Consider the following 16,910-nt stretch of genomic DNA (forward strand, 5'->3'; position numbering starts at 1 on the left):
TAATGTGTCCAAGATCACATGATTAACAAACACAGAGGTATAAAGTTCATACCAGCTCTGTCTGGATCCACAACCTGAGCTCTTAGACACTGCACTGGTTGATGTTATTCCAGACCCTTTCCTAGGTTTTGCAGAAAATTTGTCCAAGGTCTTGTGTCACAATCATGCCCTGGGCAGGCTCATTCTGTGAGGAGGAAAACATGTGCTGAGAGTTTATTCAATATTTTTCCTTGAGTTTGGCTGGAGAAGTATCCTGCCACGTATCAGTTTAGAGAGCAGTGTTTTCTTTAAGGTTCCAGATGGTCCACCAGCGACACAATCAAAATCAATAATAATGGATTCAAAAGGTGCATTTTGTACACATAAACAATAGAAAATGATGTCTTATTTCTTCTTTGGGAAATACCAGACAGCCTAATGTTAGCTAGAGGGGTAGAGATTATGCAATGAATGTACATACATCTGTTTATAGAAAGAAAAAGAAAGAGGGAGGAAGGGAGGGAGGAAGGAAGGAAGGAAAAGAGAAAGGGAGGGATGGAAAGGTGGGGGGGAGGAGAGAGAGAGTTGGAGAGGAAATGATTGAGATCATTAGCTCCTGAACTCTGTTTTTCACAATGTCCCACATGACGTTAATGCGGATTCTGTGATAGAGTTCTAAGAACATGCACGTTTGTGAAACACTGTATTAAACAGGCTTCCATCCTACATTTTCTCAGTCTTTAACACGTGTTTCAACTCTCTAAGAAGGGGACACAGTTTACTGTAGTTTCACACTCCTTTGATCATAGAAACCTTTGTTCCCTCCATCCACCCACCTCTCAGAAGAAACAAATATTACAAAGTGTCAGTGCTCCAGGGAGGTTTCTTTGAGAAAGGATGGTCTTGGTGGTCACAGGAAGGAAGCCACTGCTCTAATCAAGTGTGATTATTGGAAGAGAAATAGAATCAGAATTGCAGGGGTCTTTTCTCCTAAAGAAACAAAGTCAAAATGGTTTTCTGGTGAGAAGGAAAGTGTCCAAGTCAGATGTTTCAGCAATGGGAACACAGCGTAATGAGGCTGCACATTCAACGCCACCATCTGATGCACGTTCCCTGCGATGGATGGCAAGACAGGCTTCTCTTTGAAAATTTTAAGTGATAAATGCTTATTTTTGGCGCCAAATGTCACTGTCTTTTTTAGAGACTGATTTCCCTGCTGAAATAATTCATCATAATGATGTGCACAGACTGTACACTACAGATAAACTTCCTTCTGCTATCTGCAAATGGAACATAAACAGTAGGAGGGCCCCGAGGCTACAATATGCAGCTTCTTTTAGTAAAAACCAGAGAAGAGCAGATGTTAGTAAGGGGAATGTTACAGGGCTTTCTAATTTATTTACTATTTTACATCACACAGTGTTAAAGGAGTCATATTAACCTCATTTTGCATTAGAGGAATAGGAAGTAAGCTTTTCTGGTAGAAGGAAGTTATCCATGCTACTTTGGAAAACAGTGTAATGAAGATATCATTCACAGAAACTGACTTTACTGGATTCCAAGCCTTTCTTTGCTACTAGACCCTCTTTCCACATGGCTGAGCCCAGCAAAATTGTCACCCATCGAGGATTCATGTTGACAGCTCAGAGACTGAACAGCCTTTTGCTGTGACCCTTATAAGCTAGCTCTGAAGTCACTTGGCCATTCCCCATCTTCTTGGAGAACCCCACTATTTTACCAAACCCTGCAACCATTAGCTTTCAAATCTCTTCTTAATTCTATATGAAAGTAGTTGCTGGGATTTCTTGAGAGCATAAATTCTTCACCCCTGAATCTAAGAGATTCCAAGCAAAGGAATTATGAGGTTATGTTTAAATTAGTAATTATATAGTCTGAAATAAGTGAGAAGATATTAACTCTGGTAATCTCAGATATTGGGTAAATGGGTGTGTGGTATTCCTTGTTGTTTCTGAATTTTTTAATGACATTAAAAGTCCATATTTTTACATATGTATAGAACTTTTTAATTTAGAAATTACCTTTGCTTGCAGTATCACAGATAAATCTTACGGCAAGTTGGTGAGGAAGATGGAGTAAGAATTTGAAGCCCAGCCACGTGATTGGCCCAGGAGCACTGGCGAAAATGGGTCTCCCTTGATGCCATGATGTTTCAAAGGTCAGCTCACCCTCCTCTATGCACAGTGTCTCCTGCAAAGATTATGTTTTGAGACGTTTAGTTTTGAACTTGTTTGAAAGACATGAATTTGGGGGGGGGGGCGGTTAGGAGGACAGATAAGGGATTGCTGTGTATTCTTTTTTTTTTAATACAGCAGGTTCTTATTAGTTATCTATTTTATACAAATTAGTGTATACATGTCAATCCCAATCTCCCAATTCATCCCACCGCATCCCCCCTGCTGCTCTCCCCGCTTGGTGTCCCTAGGTTTGTTCTCTACTTCTGTGTCTCTATTTCTGCCTTGCAAACCAGTTCATCTGTACCATTTTTCTAGATTCCACATATATGCATTAATATACGATATTTGTTTTTCTCTTTCTGACTTACTTCACTCTGTAGGACAGTCTCTAGGTCCATCCACGTGTCTACAAATGACCCAGTTTCGTTCCTTTTTATGGCTGAGTAATATTCCATTGGATATATGTACCACATCTTCTTTATCCATTCGTCTCTCGATGGGCATTTAGGTTGCTTCCATGACCTGGCTATTGTAAATAGTGCTGCAATGAACATAGGGGTGCATGTGTCTTGCTGAATTATGGTTCTCTCTGGGTATATGCCCAGGAATGGGATTGCTGGGTCATATGGTAATTCTATTTTTAGTTTTTTAAAGGAATCTCTGTACTGTTCTCCCTAGTGGCTATATCAATTTACATTCCTACCAACAGTGCAAGAGGGTTCCCTTTTCTCCACACCCTCTCCAGCATTTGTTGTTTGTAGATTTTCTGATGGTGCCCATTCTAACTGGTGTGAGGTGATACCTCATTGTAGTTTTGATTTGCATTTCTCTAATAATTAGTGACGTTGAGCAGCTTTTCATGTGCTTCTTGCCCATCTGTATGTCTTCTTTGGAGAAATGTCTATTTAGGTCTTCTGTCCATTTTTTGATGGGGTCATTTGCTTTTTTAATCTTGAGCTGCATGAGCTGTTTATATATTTTGGAGATTAATCCTTTGTCTGTTGATTCATTGGCAAATATTTTCTCCCATTCTGAGGGTTCTCTTTTCGTCTTATTTATAGTTTCCTGTGCTGTGAAAAAGCTTTTAAGTTTCATTAGGTCCCATTTGTTTATTTTTATTTTTATTTCTATTACTCTGGGAAGTGGGTCAAAATAGATCTTGCTGTGATTTATGTCAGAGTGTTCTTCCTATGTTTTCCTCTAAGAGTTTTATAGTGTCCGGTCTTACATTTAGGTCTTTAATCCATTCTGAGTTTATTTTTGTGTATGGTGTTAGGGAGTGTTCTAATTTCATTCTTTTACATGGAGCTGTCCAGTTTTCCCAGCACCACTTATTGAAGAGACTGTCTTTTTTCCATTGTATATCCTTGCCTCCCTTGTCATAGATTAGTTGTCAGTAGGTGTGTGAGTTTATCTCTGGGCTTTCTATCCTGTTCCATTGATCTGTATTTCTGTTTTGGTGCCAGTACCATATTGTCTTAATTACTGTAGCTTTGTACTCTAATCTGAACTCAGGGAGTCTGATTCCTCCAGCTCCAATTTTTTCCCTCAAGATTGCTTTGGCTATTCGGGGTCTTTTGTGTCTCCATACAAAGTTTAAGATTTCTTTGTTCTCGTTTGTAAAAAATGCCATTGGTAATTTGATAGAGATTGCACTGAATCTGTAGATTGCTTTGGATACTATAGTCATTTTCACAATATTTGTTCTTCCCATCCAAGAACATGGTATATCTCTCCATCTGTTTGTGTCATTTTTGATTTCTTTCATCAGTGTCTTATAGTTTTCTGAGTAGAGGTCTTTTACCTCCTTAGGTAGGTTTATTCCTAGGTATTTTATTCTTTTTGTTGCAGTGGTGAATGGGATTGTTTCCTTAATTTCTCTTTCTAATCTTTCGTTGTTAGTGTATAGGAATGCAAGAGATTTCTGTGCATTAATTTTGTATCCTGCTACTTTACTGGTTTCATTGCTTAGCTCTAGTTGTTTTCTGGTGGTGTCTTTAGGATTTTTTATGTATAGTATCATGTGATCTGCAAACAGTGACAATTTTACTTCTTCTTTTCCAATTTGTATTCCTTTTATTTCTTTTTCTTCTCTGATTGCTGTGGCTAGGACTTCCAAAACTATTTGAATAGTAGTGGCAAGAGTGGACATCCTTGTCTTGTTCCTGAAATTGAGGAAATCCTTTCAGTTTTTCACAATTGAGAATGGTGTTTGCTATGGGTTTGTTATATATGGCCTCTATTATGTGGAGGTAGGTTCCCTCTGTGCCCACTTTCTGGAGAGTTTTTATCATAACTGGGTGTTGAATTTTGTCAAAAGCTTTTTCTGCATCTATTGAGATGATCCTATTGTTTTTAGTCTTCAATTTGTTAATATGGTGTATTGCATTATGTGATTTGCATATACTGAAGAATCCTTGCATCCCTGGGATAAATCCCACTTGCTCATGGTGTATGATCCTTTTAATGTGTTGTTGGATTCTGTTTGCTAGTATTTTGTTGAGAATTTTTGCATCTATGTTCATCAGTGATATTGGTATGTAATTTTCTTTTTTTGTAGTATCTTTGTCAGGTTTTGGTTATCAGGGTGATGGAGGCCTTGTAGAATGAGTTTAGGAGTGTTCCTTCCTCTGCAATTTTCTGGAAGAGTTTGAGAAGGATGGGTGTTAGCTCTTCTCTAAATGTTTGATAGAATTCACCTGTGAAGCCATCTGGTCTTGTACTTTTGTTTTTTGGAAGATGTTTAATCACAGTTTCAATTTCATTACTTGTGATTGGTCTGTTCATATTTTCTATTCTTTCCTGGTTTAGTCTTGGAAGTTTATACCTTTCTAAGAAATTGTCCATTTCTTCCAGATTGTCCATTTTATTGACATAGAGTTGCTTGTAGTAATCTCTTATGATGCTTTGTATTTCTGTGGTGTCCATTGTAACTTCTCCTTTTTCATTTCTAATTTTATTGATTAGAGCCTTTTCCCTTTTTTCTTGATGAGCCTGGCTAAAGGTTTATCAATTTTATCTTCTCAAAGAACCAGTTTTTAGTTTCATTGATCTTTGCTATTGTTTTCTTTGTTTCTATTTCATTTATTTCTGTTCTGATCTTTATGATTTCTTTCCTTCTACTAAGTTTGGGTTTTGTTTGTTTTTCTTTCTCTAGTTCCTTTAGGTGTTTCTTCTTTCTTGAGGTATGATTGTATTGCTATAAACTTCTGTCTTAGAACTGCTTTTGCTGCATCCCATAGGTTTTGGATCATCATGTTTTTGTTGTCATTTGTCTCTAGGTAATTTTTGATTTCCTCTTTGATTTCTTCAGTGATCTCTTGGTTATTTAGTAACGTACAGTTTAGCCTCTGTGTGTTTGTATTTCTTACATTTTCTTCCCTGTAATATACTTCTAACCTCATAGTGCTGTGGTTGGAAAAGATGCTTGATATGATTTCAATTTTCTTAAATTTACTGAGGCTTGCTTTGTGACCCAAAATGTGATCTATCCTGGAGAATGTTCCATGTGCACTTGAGAAGAAAGTGTAATCTGCTGTTTTCAGATGGAATGTCCTATAAATATCAATTAAATCTATCTGGTCTATTGTGCCATTTAAAGTTTGTGTTTCCTTATTAATTTCTGTCTGGATGATCTGTACATTGGTGTAAGTGAGGTGTTAAGGTCCCTCACTATTATTGTGTTACTTTCGTTTTCCTCTTTTCTAGCTGTTAGCAGTTGCCTTATGTATTGAGGTGCTTCTATGTTGGGTGCATATATATTTATAATTGTTGTATCTTCCTCTTGGACTGATCCCTTCCTTGATCATTATGTAGTGTCCTTCCTTGTCTCTTGTAACATATTTTTTTATTTTACCGTCTATTTTATCTGATATGAGAATTGCTACTCCAGCTTTATTTTGATTTCCATTTGCATGGAGTATCTTTTTGCATCCCCTCACTTTCCATCTGAATGTGTCCCTAGGTCTGAAGTGGGTTTCTTGTAGACATCATATATATGGGTCTTGTTTTTGTATCCATTCAGCCAGTCTGTGTCTTTTGGTTGGAGCACTTAATCCATTCACCTTCAAGGTAATTATCAATATGTATGTTCCTATTAGCATTTTCTTAATTGTTTTTGGTTTTTGTAGATTCTTTTCTTCTCTTGTGTTTCCCACTTAGAGAAGTTCCTTTAGCATTTGTTGTAGAGCTGGTTTGGTGGTGCTGAATTCTCTTAGCTTTTGTTTGTCTGTAAAGCTTTTGATTTCTCCATCGAATCTGAATGAGATCCTTTCCAGGTAGAGTAATTTTGTTGTAGGTTCTTCCCTTTCATCACTTTAAATATATTGTGCTACTCCCTTCTGGCTTGTAGAGTTTCTGCTGAGAAATCAGCTATTAACCTTATGGGAATTCCCTTGTATGTTATTTTTTGTTTTTCCCTTGTTGCTTTCAATAATTTTTCTTTGTCTTTAATTTTTGTCAATTTGATTGTACCTCGGCATGTTTCTGCTTGGGTTTATCCTGCCTGGGACTCTCTGTGCTTCCTAGATTTGGGTGGCTATTTCCTTTCCTATGTTAGGGAAGTTTTTGACTATATAATCTCTGCAAACATTTTCTTGGGTCCTTTCTCTCTCTCTTCTCCTTCTGGGGCCTCCATAATGCAAATGTTGGTATGTTTAATGTTGTCCCAGACGTCTGTTAGTCTGTCTTCATTTATTTTCATTCTTTTTCTTTATTCTGTTCTGTGGCAGTGAATTCCACCATTCTGTTTTCCAGGTCACTTATCTGTTCTTCTTCCTCAGTTATTCTGCTATTGATTCCTTCTAGTGTATTTTTCATTTCAGTTATTGTATTGTTCATCTCTGTTTATTTGTTCTTTAATTCTTCTGGGTGTCTGTTCTTTAATTCTTCTAGGTCTTTGTTAAACATTTCTTGCATGTTCTCGCTCTTTGCCTCCAATCATTTTCTGAGGTCCTGGATCATCTTCACTCTCATTCTGAATTCTTTTTCTGGAATGTTGCCTATCTCCACTTCATTTAGTTGTTTTCCTGGGTTTTTATCTTGTTCCTTCATCTGGTACATGGTCCTCTGTCTTTTCATTTTGTTTATCTTTCTGTGAATGTGGTTTTTGTTCCACAGGCTGCAGGATTGTAGTTCTTCTTGCTTCTGCTGTCTGCCCTCTGGTGGATGAGTCTCTCCAAACTCCAGAACTCCACACTCTGGAGGCCCGCTTTGGATGTGCTGCCTCTCCCCTTCTGCACAGGTCCTCTGTGAATTCTTAATATCTTTGCTGTCTCATTACTTTTTCAGTGTGTGAGGAACCTGAGATAATGTTCTTCTTTAAAATATCATTAGTAGAAGTAGTAATAGTACTGCCTAATTTTATTGACTACATAGCTGTATGCCTGGTACCACTTTATATGCATTTAAAAATCATAACCATCAAGACAGAGACTGAGGTAGGAAGAGAGAGGGAGAAAGAGAGAGAATATTAGTTTCCTCAGTTACGCTTGATGAAACTGAGTGATACAGACTCTGAGAGATTAAATAACTCCCTGGAAGCCATTTACTTAACTGGTTACTTAGCTGGTAAGTGGTGATGCCAGACAGTAAATCCAGGAATGTCTGACTCTGAAAACCTAGGGTTCATAACCACAAACCCAGGAAAGGCAAATACCCTGTGTATGTGCTGCCAGTCCCTATTCCTATGTCCATGGCAGACATTATTAATCGATCCTGGCACTTTCTGTTGAACTACCTTAGTATGCCTTCCTTCCCCACAGAGCTCTGCCAATAGCCACTACTATGTGATTGGAGCTGGCATGTAACATGAGTTGCCATTCTTTCATCAACTATACTGACTTAAATATTCATACTCTCAATCACTAAGATATACTTTGAGGAAAAAAGTAGCTAACTCATCTTATCAATTATTATCACACTGTCTGTAGTAATATCACATAGGCATGGTTATATATGTATTTTAGTTGGTGACAGGTCGGAAAAGAAGTGAAGGATTGTTAATTTGGACTGCAGTGCATGCAGCCAAAGAGTGATGATCACAGACTTTGTTTGATATGGAATATGCATTTTTAATTATTTAGGCAAGTGACTCGTTGTTACTAGTTCCAAAGTATAAATAACACTTTAGAGACCATGTGTCCAACCATCTGCAGGATTCCAGTATAATGTGTGTTCTAATGAACTTAACTATACAATTGGGAGCTGTGCAGGCAATTAGTTGCTTTCTCTTTGTCCTCTGATTTCACCAAGGCTGGCAGAGAAAGGAAGAATTTTGTAAGGAAAAAGAATAAAGACAAATAAATACTTTTAATGGGTGGGGGGTCATGAATGCTATGGCCATTTTTGCATAGTCCCAAAGAAAGTATAAGGGTTCTGAAATCCTTAAAAGCAGGTTAAGGTCTTCTGTGTTACATTAGTTTCCTGAAAATCCTCAGACTATAGAAAATGGAGAACTACCCACTCAAGGGAAACCCAGCAGTGGGCTACAATTAGAAGTGAGTCCATAGAATTTTTCACTACTTGTTTCAATTATAACAAGTCCCATACATTTTTCTGAGAAAGGCTGCAGACAATGATCATTTTTGATGTGATGATTTCAGCAAGAGGATGGAGAAATCCATGATGGCTGTTACAGAAGCTTAACGTCTAGCAGAGTAGAAAGATGCAAGACCTCTGGTGAGATGAAAAACTCAATAGTTCCTACTCAAAAGCTCTTTTCCTATAACTTGTGGTACAGATAGTAGTTAAGACATTAAGATAGTTTATGAAAATCCATAACATAAATTATAAGGGATTTTATATTTTATGTAAGCAGTTATGGGTGTTTTCATATTGACGATCATAGTCATTATCTTACTTGCTTTCACACATGAAAATCATTATATCTTACAAATACTTACATTTGGCTTAAAGTGTCCAGCAACTATTTGGCAAGAACCTATTTTGGTCCTTGTTAATTTACTTAAAATTTTCTTACTCATTCCTACCCACAAACCTGAAAGGTATCATCACAGATGAGAAAACTGAATTTTGAGGGGCTTGCTAGGTCATACAACTGGAAAGTGGGGGAGCCAGCCTTTGAAATCTGAAATATTGGGTGCATATCTACCTAAAATACTGAAGGCTACCTTTTGGATTTCATCACTACAGATAAGCAATGTGATCTTAGGCAAGTCCCTTTTTCTGAATTCATCATATAAAATAATGATGTTAAACTAGATATCCTATTTTTTTCTGCCAAGGGATTCTAATGCTGAACAATGACAAATGTAAAAGCACAAACATCAAAGCACATTACAGAGGTTATACATACACACACACATTATATCCATATTTGCATACATATTATTAAATACAGATATATTTAAATACAGATATATATAGATATATGTATATAGATAGATGGTTCTAAATATAGATAAGAAACTATGCTATATCTATATACTTTTTCTTTCTTTCTTTTGTTTTTTTTTTTGTTAACTTTTTGGCTGCAACATGCAGCATGTGGGATCTTAGTTCCCTGATCAGGCATCAAACCCATGCCCTCTGCAGTGGAAGCATGGAGTCTTAACTGCTGGATGGCCGTGGAAGTCCCTATATCTATATACTTTAACCACATGCTATAATGAGCAGTGACTTCGTCAAACTTTTTTTTTTTAACATCTTTATTGCAGTATAATTGCTTTACAATGGTGTGTTAGTTTCTGCTTTATAACAAAGTGAATCAGTTATACATATACATATGTCCACAAATCTCTTGCCTCTTGCATCTCCCTCCCTCCCACCCTCCCTATCCCACCCCTCTAGGTCGTCACAAAGCACCGAGCTGATCTCCCTGTGCTACGAGGCTGCTTCCCACTAGCTATCTATTTTACGTTTGGTAGTGTATATATGTCCATGCCACTCTCTTACTTTGTCCCAGCTTGCCCTTCCCCCTCCCCATATCCTCAAGTCCATTCTCTAGGAGGTCTGCATCTTTATTCTCGTCTTGTCCCTAGATTCTTCATGACAATTTTTTTTTTAGATTCCATATGTATGTGTTAGCATGCAGTATTGGTGTTTCTCTTTCAGACTTACTTCACTCTGTATGACAGACTCTAGGTCCATCCACCTCACTAGAAATAACTCAGTTTCGTTTCTTTTTATGGCTGAGTAATATTCCATTATATATATATGTGCCACATCTTCTTATCCATTCATCTGTCAATGGATACTTAGGCTGCTTCCATGTCCTGGCTATTGTAAATAGAGCTGCAATGAATATTTTGGTACATGACTCTTTTTGCATTATGGTTTTCTCAGGGTATATGCCCAGTAGTAGGATTGCTGGGTCGTATGGTAGTTCTATTTTTAGTTTTTTAAGGAACCTCCATACCGTTCTCCATAGTGGGTGTATCAATTTACATTCCCACCAACAGTGCAAAAGGGTTCCCTTTTCTCCACACCTTCTCCAGCATTTATTGTTTGTAGATTTTTTGATGATGGCCATTCTGACCGGTGTGAGATGATATCTCATTGTAGTTTTGATTTGCATTTCTCTAACGATTAATGATGTTGATCATTCTTTCATGTGTTTGTTGGCAATCTGTATTCTTCTTTGGAGAAATGTCTATTTAGGTCTTCTGCCCATTTTTGGATTGGGTTGTTTCTTTTTATGATATTGAGCTGCTTGCAAATTTTGGAGATTAATCCTTTGTCAGTTGCTTCATTTGCAAATGTTTCTCCCATTCTGAGGGTTGTATTTTCATCTAGTTTATGGTTTCCTTTGCCGTGCAAAAGCTTTGAAGTTTCATTAGGTCCCATTTGTTTATTTTTGTTTTTATTTCCATTTTGCTAGGAGGTGGGTCAAAAAGGATCTTTCTGTGATTTATGTCAAAGAGTGTTCTGCCTGTGTTTTCCTCTAAGAGTTTGATAGTGTCTGGCCTTACATTTAGGTCTCTAATCCATTTTGAGTTTATTTTTGTGTATGGTGTTACGGAGTGTTCTAATTTCATTCTTTTACATGTAGCTGTCCAGTTTTCCCAGCACCACTTATTGAAGAGGCTGTCTTTTCTCCACTGTATATTCTTGCCTCCTTTATCAAAGATAAACCCACGCACATATTGTCACCTTATCTCTGGGCTTTCTATCCTGTTCCATTGATCTATATTTCTGTTTTTGTGCCAGTACCATACTGTCTTGATTATTGAAGCTTTGTAGTATAGTCTGAAGTCAGGGAGCCTGATTCCTCCAGCTCCATTTTTCTTTCTCAAGATTGCTTTGGCTATTCGGGGTCTTTTGTGTTTCCATACAAATTGTGAATTTTTTTGTTCTAGTTCTGTGAAAAATGCCAGTGGTAGTTTGATAGGGATTGCATTGAATCTGTAGATTGCTTTGGGTAGTAGAGTCATTTTCACAATGTTGATTCTTCTAATCCAAGAATGTAGTATATCTCTCCATCTATTTGTATCATCTTTAATTTCTCATCAGTGTCTTATAATTTTCTACATACAGGTCTTCTGTCTCCTTAGGTAGGTTTATTCCTAGATATTTTATTCTTTTTGTTGCAATGGTAAATGGAAGTGTTTTCTTAATTTCACATTCAGATTTTTCATCGTTAGTGTATAGGAATGCAAGAGATGTCTGTGCATTAATTTTGTACCCTGCTACTTTACCAAATTCATTGATTAGCTCTAGTAGTTTTCTGGTAGCATCTTTAGGATTCTCTATGTATAGTATCATGTCATCTGCAAACACTGACAGCTTTACTTCTTCTTTTCCGATTTGGATTCCTTTTATTTCTTTTTCTTCTCTGATTGCTATGGCTAAAACTTCCAAAACTATGTTGAATACTAGTGGTGAGAGTGGGCAACCTTGTCTTATTCCTGATCTTAGTGGAAATGGTTTCAGTTTTTCACCATTGAGGATGATGTTGGCTGTGGGTTTGTCATATATGGCCTTTATTATGTTGGGGAAAATTCCCTCTATGCCTACTTTCTGGAGGGTTTTTATCATAAATGGCTGTTGAATTTTGTCGAAAGCTTTCTCTGCATCTATTGAGATGATCATATGGTTTTTCTTCTTCAGTTTGTTAACATGGTGTATCACATTGATTGATTTGCATATGTTGAAGAATCCTTGCATTCCTGGGATAAACCCCACTTGATCATGGTGTATGATCCTTTTAATGTGCTGTTGGATTCTGTTTGCTAGTATTTTGTTGAGGATTTTTGCATGTATGTGCATCAGTGATATTGGCCTGTAGTTTTCTTTCTTTGTGACATCTTTGTCTGCTTTTGGTATCAGGGTGATGGTGGCCTTGTAGAATGAGTTTGGGAGTGTTCCTCCCTCTGTTATATTTTGGAAGAGTTTGAGAAGGATAGGTGTTAGCACTTCTCTAAATGTTTGATATAATTCGCCTGTGAAGCCATCTGGTCCTGGGCTTTTGTTTGTTGGAAGATTTTTAATCACAGTTTCAATTTCAGTGCTTGTGATTGGTCTGTTCATATTTTCTATTTCTTCCTGCTTCAGTCTCGGAACGTTGTGCATTTCTAAGAATTTGTCCATTTCTTCCAGGTTATCCATTTTATTGGCATAGAGTTGCTTGTAGTAATCTCTCATGATCCTTTGTATTCCTCCAGTGTCAGTTTTACTTCTCCTTTTTCATTTCTACTTCGATTGATTTGAGTCTTCTCCTTTTTTCTTGATGAGTCTGGCTAATGGTTTATCAATTTTGTTTATCTTCTCAAAGAACCAGCTTTTAGTTTTATTGATCTTTGCTATCATTTGCTTCATTTCTTTTTCATTTATTTCTGATCTGATCTTTATGATTTCTTTCCTTCTGCTAAGTTTGCAGGGGTTTTGTTCTTCTTTCTCTAATTGCTTTAGGTGTAAGGTTAGGTGGTTTATTTGAGATGTTTCTTGTTTCTTAAGGTAGGATTTTATTGCTATGAACTTCCCTCTTAGAACTCCTTTTGCGGCATCCGATAGGTTTTGGGTCATCGTGTTTTCATTGTCATTTGTTTCTAGGTATTTTTTGATTTCCTCTTTGATTTCTTCATGATCTCTTGGTTATTAAGTAGTGTATTGTTTAGCCTCCAATGTGTTTGTATTTTTACAGATTTTTTCCTGTAATTGATATCTAGTCTTATAGCATTGTTGTCAGAAAAGATACTTGATACGATTTCAATTTTCCTAAATTTACCAAGGCTTGATATGCGACCCAAGATATGTTCTATCCTGGAGAACGTTCCACGAGCATTTGAGAAGAATTTGTATTCTGTTGTTTTTGGATAGAATGTCCTATAAATATCAATTAAGTCCATCTTGTTTAATGTATCATTTAAAGCTTGTGTTTCCTTATTTATTTTCATTTTGGATGATCTGTCCATTGGTGAAAGTGGGGTGTTAAAATCCCCTATTATGATTGTGTTACTGTTGATTAACCCTTTTATGGCTGTTAGTATTTGCCTTATGTATTGAGGTGCTCCCATGTTGGTGCATAAATATTTATAATTGTTATATCTTCTTCTTGGATCGATCCCTTGATCATTATGTAGTGTCCTTCTTTGTCTCTTGTAATAGTCTTTGGGGTTTTTTCTGTTTTTGTTTTTTGTTTTTGTGGTACACGGGCCTCTCACTGCCATGGCCTCTTCTGCCGTGGAGTACAGGCTCCGGACGCGCAAGCCTAGCAGCCATGGCTCACGGGGCCAGCTGCTCCGCGGTATGTGGGATCTTCCCAGACTGGGCCACGAACCCGTGTCCCCTGTATCAGCAGGTGGACTCTCAACCACTGCGCCACCAGGGAAGCCCCTAATAGTCTTTGTTTTAAAGTCTACTTTGTCTGATATGGGAATTACTACTCCCGCTTTCTTTTGATTTCCATTTGCATGGAATATCTTTTTCCATCCCCTCACTTTCCGTCTGTAAGTGTCCCTAGGTATGAAGTGGGTCACTTGTTGACAGCATATATACACGTCTTGTTTTTGTAACCATTCAGCCAGTCTACGTCTTTTGGTTGGAGCATTTAAACCATCTACATTTAAGGTAATTATCCATATGTATGTTCGTATTACCATTTTCTTAATTGTTTTGGGTTTGTTATTGTAGGTCTTTTCCTTCTCTTGTGTTTCCTGACTAGAGAAGTTCCTTCAGCATTTGTTGTAAATCTGGTTTGGTGTTGCTGAATTCTCTTAGCTTTTGCTTGTCTGTAACGGTTTTAATTCCTCCCTCGAATCTGAATGAGATCCTTGCTGGGTCGAGTAATCTTGGTTGTAGGTTTTTCTCCTTCATCACTTTAAATATGTCCTGCCACTTCCTTCTGCCTTGTAGAGTTTCTGCTGAAAGATCAGCTGTTAACCTTATGGGGAATCCCTTGTGTGTTATTTGTTGTTTTTCCCTTCCTGCTTTTAATACTTTATTTTTGTATTTAATATTTGATAGTTTGATTAATATGTGTCTTGGCATGTTTCTCCTTGGATTTATCCTGTATGGGACTCTCTGTGCTTCCTGGACTTGATTAACTATTTCCTTTCCCATATTAAGGAAATTTTCAACTATAGTCTCTTCAAATATTTTCTCAGTCCCTTTCTTTTTCTCTTCTTCTTCTTGAACCCCTATAATTCAAATGTTGGTGTGTTTAATGTTTTCCCAGAGGTCTCTGAGACTGTCCTCAATTCTTTTCATTCTTTATTCTGGTCTGCAATAGTTATTTCCACTATTTTATCTTCCAGGTCACTTATCGTTTTTCTGCCTCAGTTATTGTGCTATTGTTCCCTTCTAGAGAAGCTTTAATTTCATTTATTGTGCTGTTCATCATTGTTTGTTTGCTCTTTAGTTCTTCTAGGTCCTTGTTAAACGTTTCTTGTATTTTCTCCATTCTGTTTCCAAGATTTTGGCTCATCTTTACTATCATTATTTTGAATTCTTTTTCAGGTAGACCGCCTACTTCCTCTTCATTTGTTAGGTCTGGTGGGTTTTGCCTTGCTCCTTCATCTGCTGTGTGTTTCTCTGTCTTCTCATTTTGCTTAACTTACTGTGTTTGGGGTCTCCTTTTTGCAGGCTACAGGTTCATAGTTCCCCTTGTTTTTGTTGTCTGTCCCCAGTGGCTAAGGTTGGTTCAGTGGGTTGTGTAGGCTTCCTGGTGGAGGGGACTAGTGCCTGTGTTCTGGTGGATGAGGCTGGATCTTGTCTTTCTGGTGGGCAGGTCCACGTCTGGTGGTGTGTTTTGGGGTGTCTTTGGCCTTATTATGATTTTAGGCAGCCTCTCTGCTAATGGAGTTGTGTTCCTGTCTTGCTAGTTGTTTGTCCGAAGGTGTCCAGCAGTGTAGCTTGCTGGTCATTTAGTGGAGCTGGGTCTTGGCGTTGAGATGGAGATCTCTGGGAGATTTTCGCCGTTTGATATTACGTGGAGCTGGGAGGTCTCTTGTGGACCAGTGTCCTGAACTTGGCTCTCCCACCTCAGAGGCACAGCCCTGACACCTGGCTCGAGCACCAAGAGCCTGTCAACTACACAGCTTTAGAGTTGTGTTGAGTGACTGGGCACATGTAGTTCAGTTGAAGGATATTTTATCTGTGTGCTGCTGTAACCTTTAGTGGGTCCAGTCTCAGTCCTGTAGACATTTCTGAATCCCAGGGTAAAAGTCACTTGCAGTGTTCAGGTAGGGATCCGTGCCACGTTGGCCAGGAAAAGGCCCTGACCTTCAACCCGGACTCCATCCAGGCTCTCCTACTCCCTTCTGGCTGCCATGCCCCGCTCCTCCTCAAACATTTTTTTTAGACCTCAGTTTCTTCTTAAATTAAACTTGGGGGTGACTAGATCAGGAGTTTCTAAGAAAGATGAATAAACTGGGCTTCAGCAAATTCTCCAAACCCCTGTTTAAATGGAAAATTGTGCATATGAGCAGCTTTGGGAATCTGATGAAAGCTATTACAGATTTTTCCCAGGAAATAGACATGTGCAAATAGATTCCAGGCTTATATATATGTCAGAATAGTAACTCCTGGACTATGAACTCCAAAAGTTTTCATTGTGACATTCTATCACTATAAAGTGCTATCTTCATAACAGGTTTACTTGAAAATGACCGCTTTTAAATTTTGAGTTGTATTGCTATTTTTTCCCTTACAGTTGAATATAAATTGTAGGAAATACAGTGTTCTTAATTATATTTCTAGAGTATATTTTGGGACTTCTTCTACATTTTGATACATACTGCCAAATTGCTCTTTTAAAATGTTTTACCAATTAGTGTTACCAGGAGTTATCAGCAGTTGACCATCTATCTCCCTTGCTAACCCTAAATACTATGATCATTCTTCCTCTTTACCTATCCTGTGAAGACTAATTGTGCTGTTTCTTTAAATTTTAATTTTACTGTTACATTTTTTACACCCTGTTTGCGTGTCTCAGATTTGAATTTGCCACAGCAACAGCCTTGGTTGTAAATATTTCTAACATCACGGCAAAATCTGAGAATGAAAAATGTTACCCTCTGAACAGTTATAGTTTCAGGAAGAAGTACGAACATAGATGCTTTCTCTCTGGAATAGTGTGTTCTTGTGTAACTCTAGGAACGTTCAGTGTTGGTATAATCTGCATGTTTATTTCACCGTGTACACTAGGCGTCCCCATTAACTAAAAAACTTTCTAAAGATCTGTGAAGCAGAGGCTTGGAGGATCCTGGGAAGTAGGATAATTTCGAAATGGTTTACAGTAATCTGCTGTAGGCATGCACTTCTGCAGCTGCTGGGAAG

This window comes from Hyperoodon ampullatus, assembly GCF_949752795.1.
Source record: "Hyperoodon ampullatus genome assembly, chromosome: 10".
Classification (NCBI taxonomy): Eukaryota; Metazoa; Chordata; class Mammalia; order Artiodactyla; family Ziphiidae; genus Hyperoodon; species Hyperoodon ampullatus.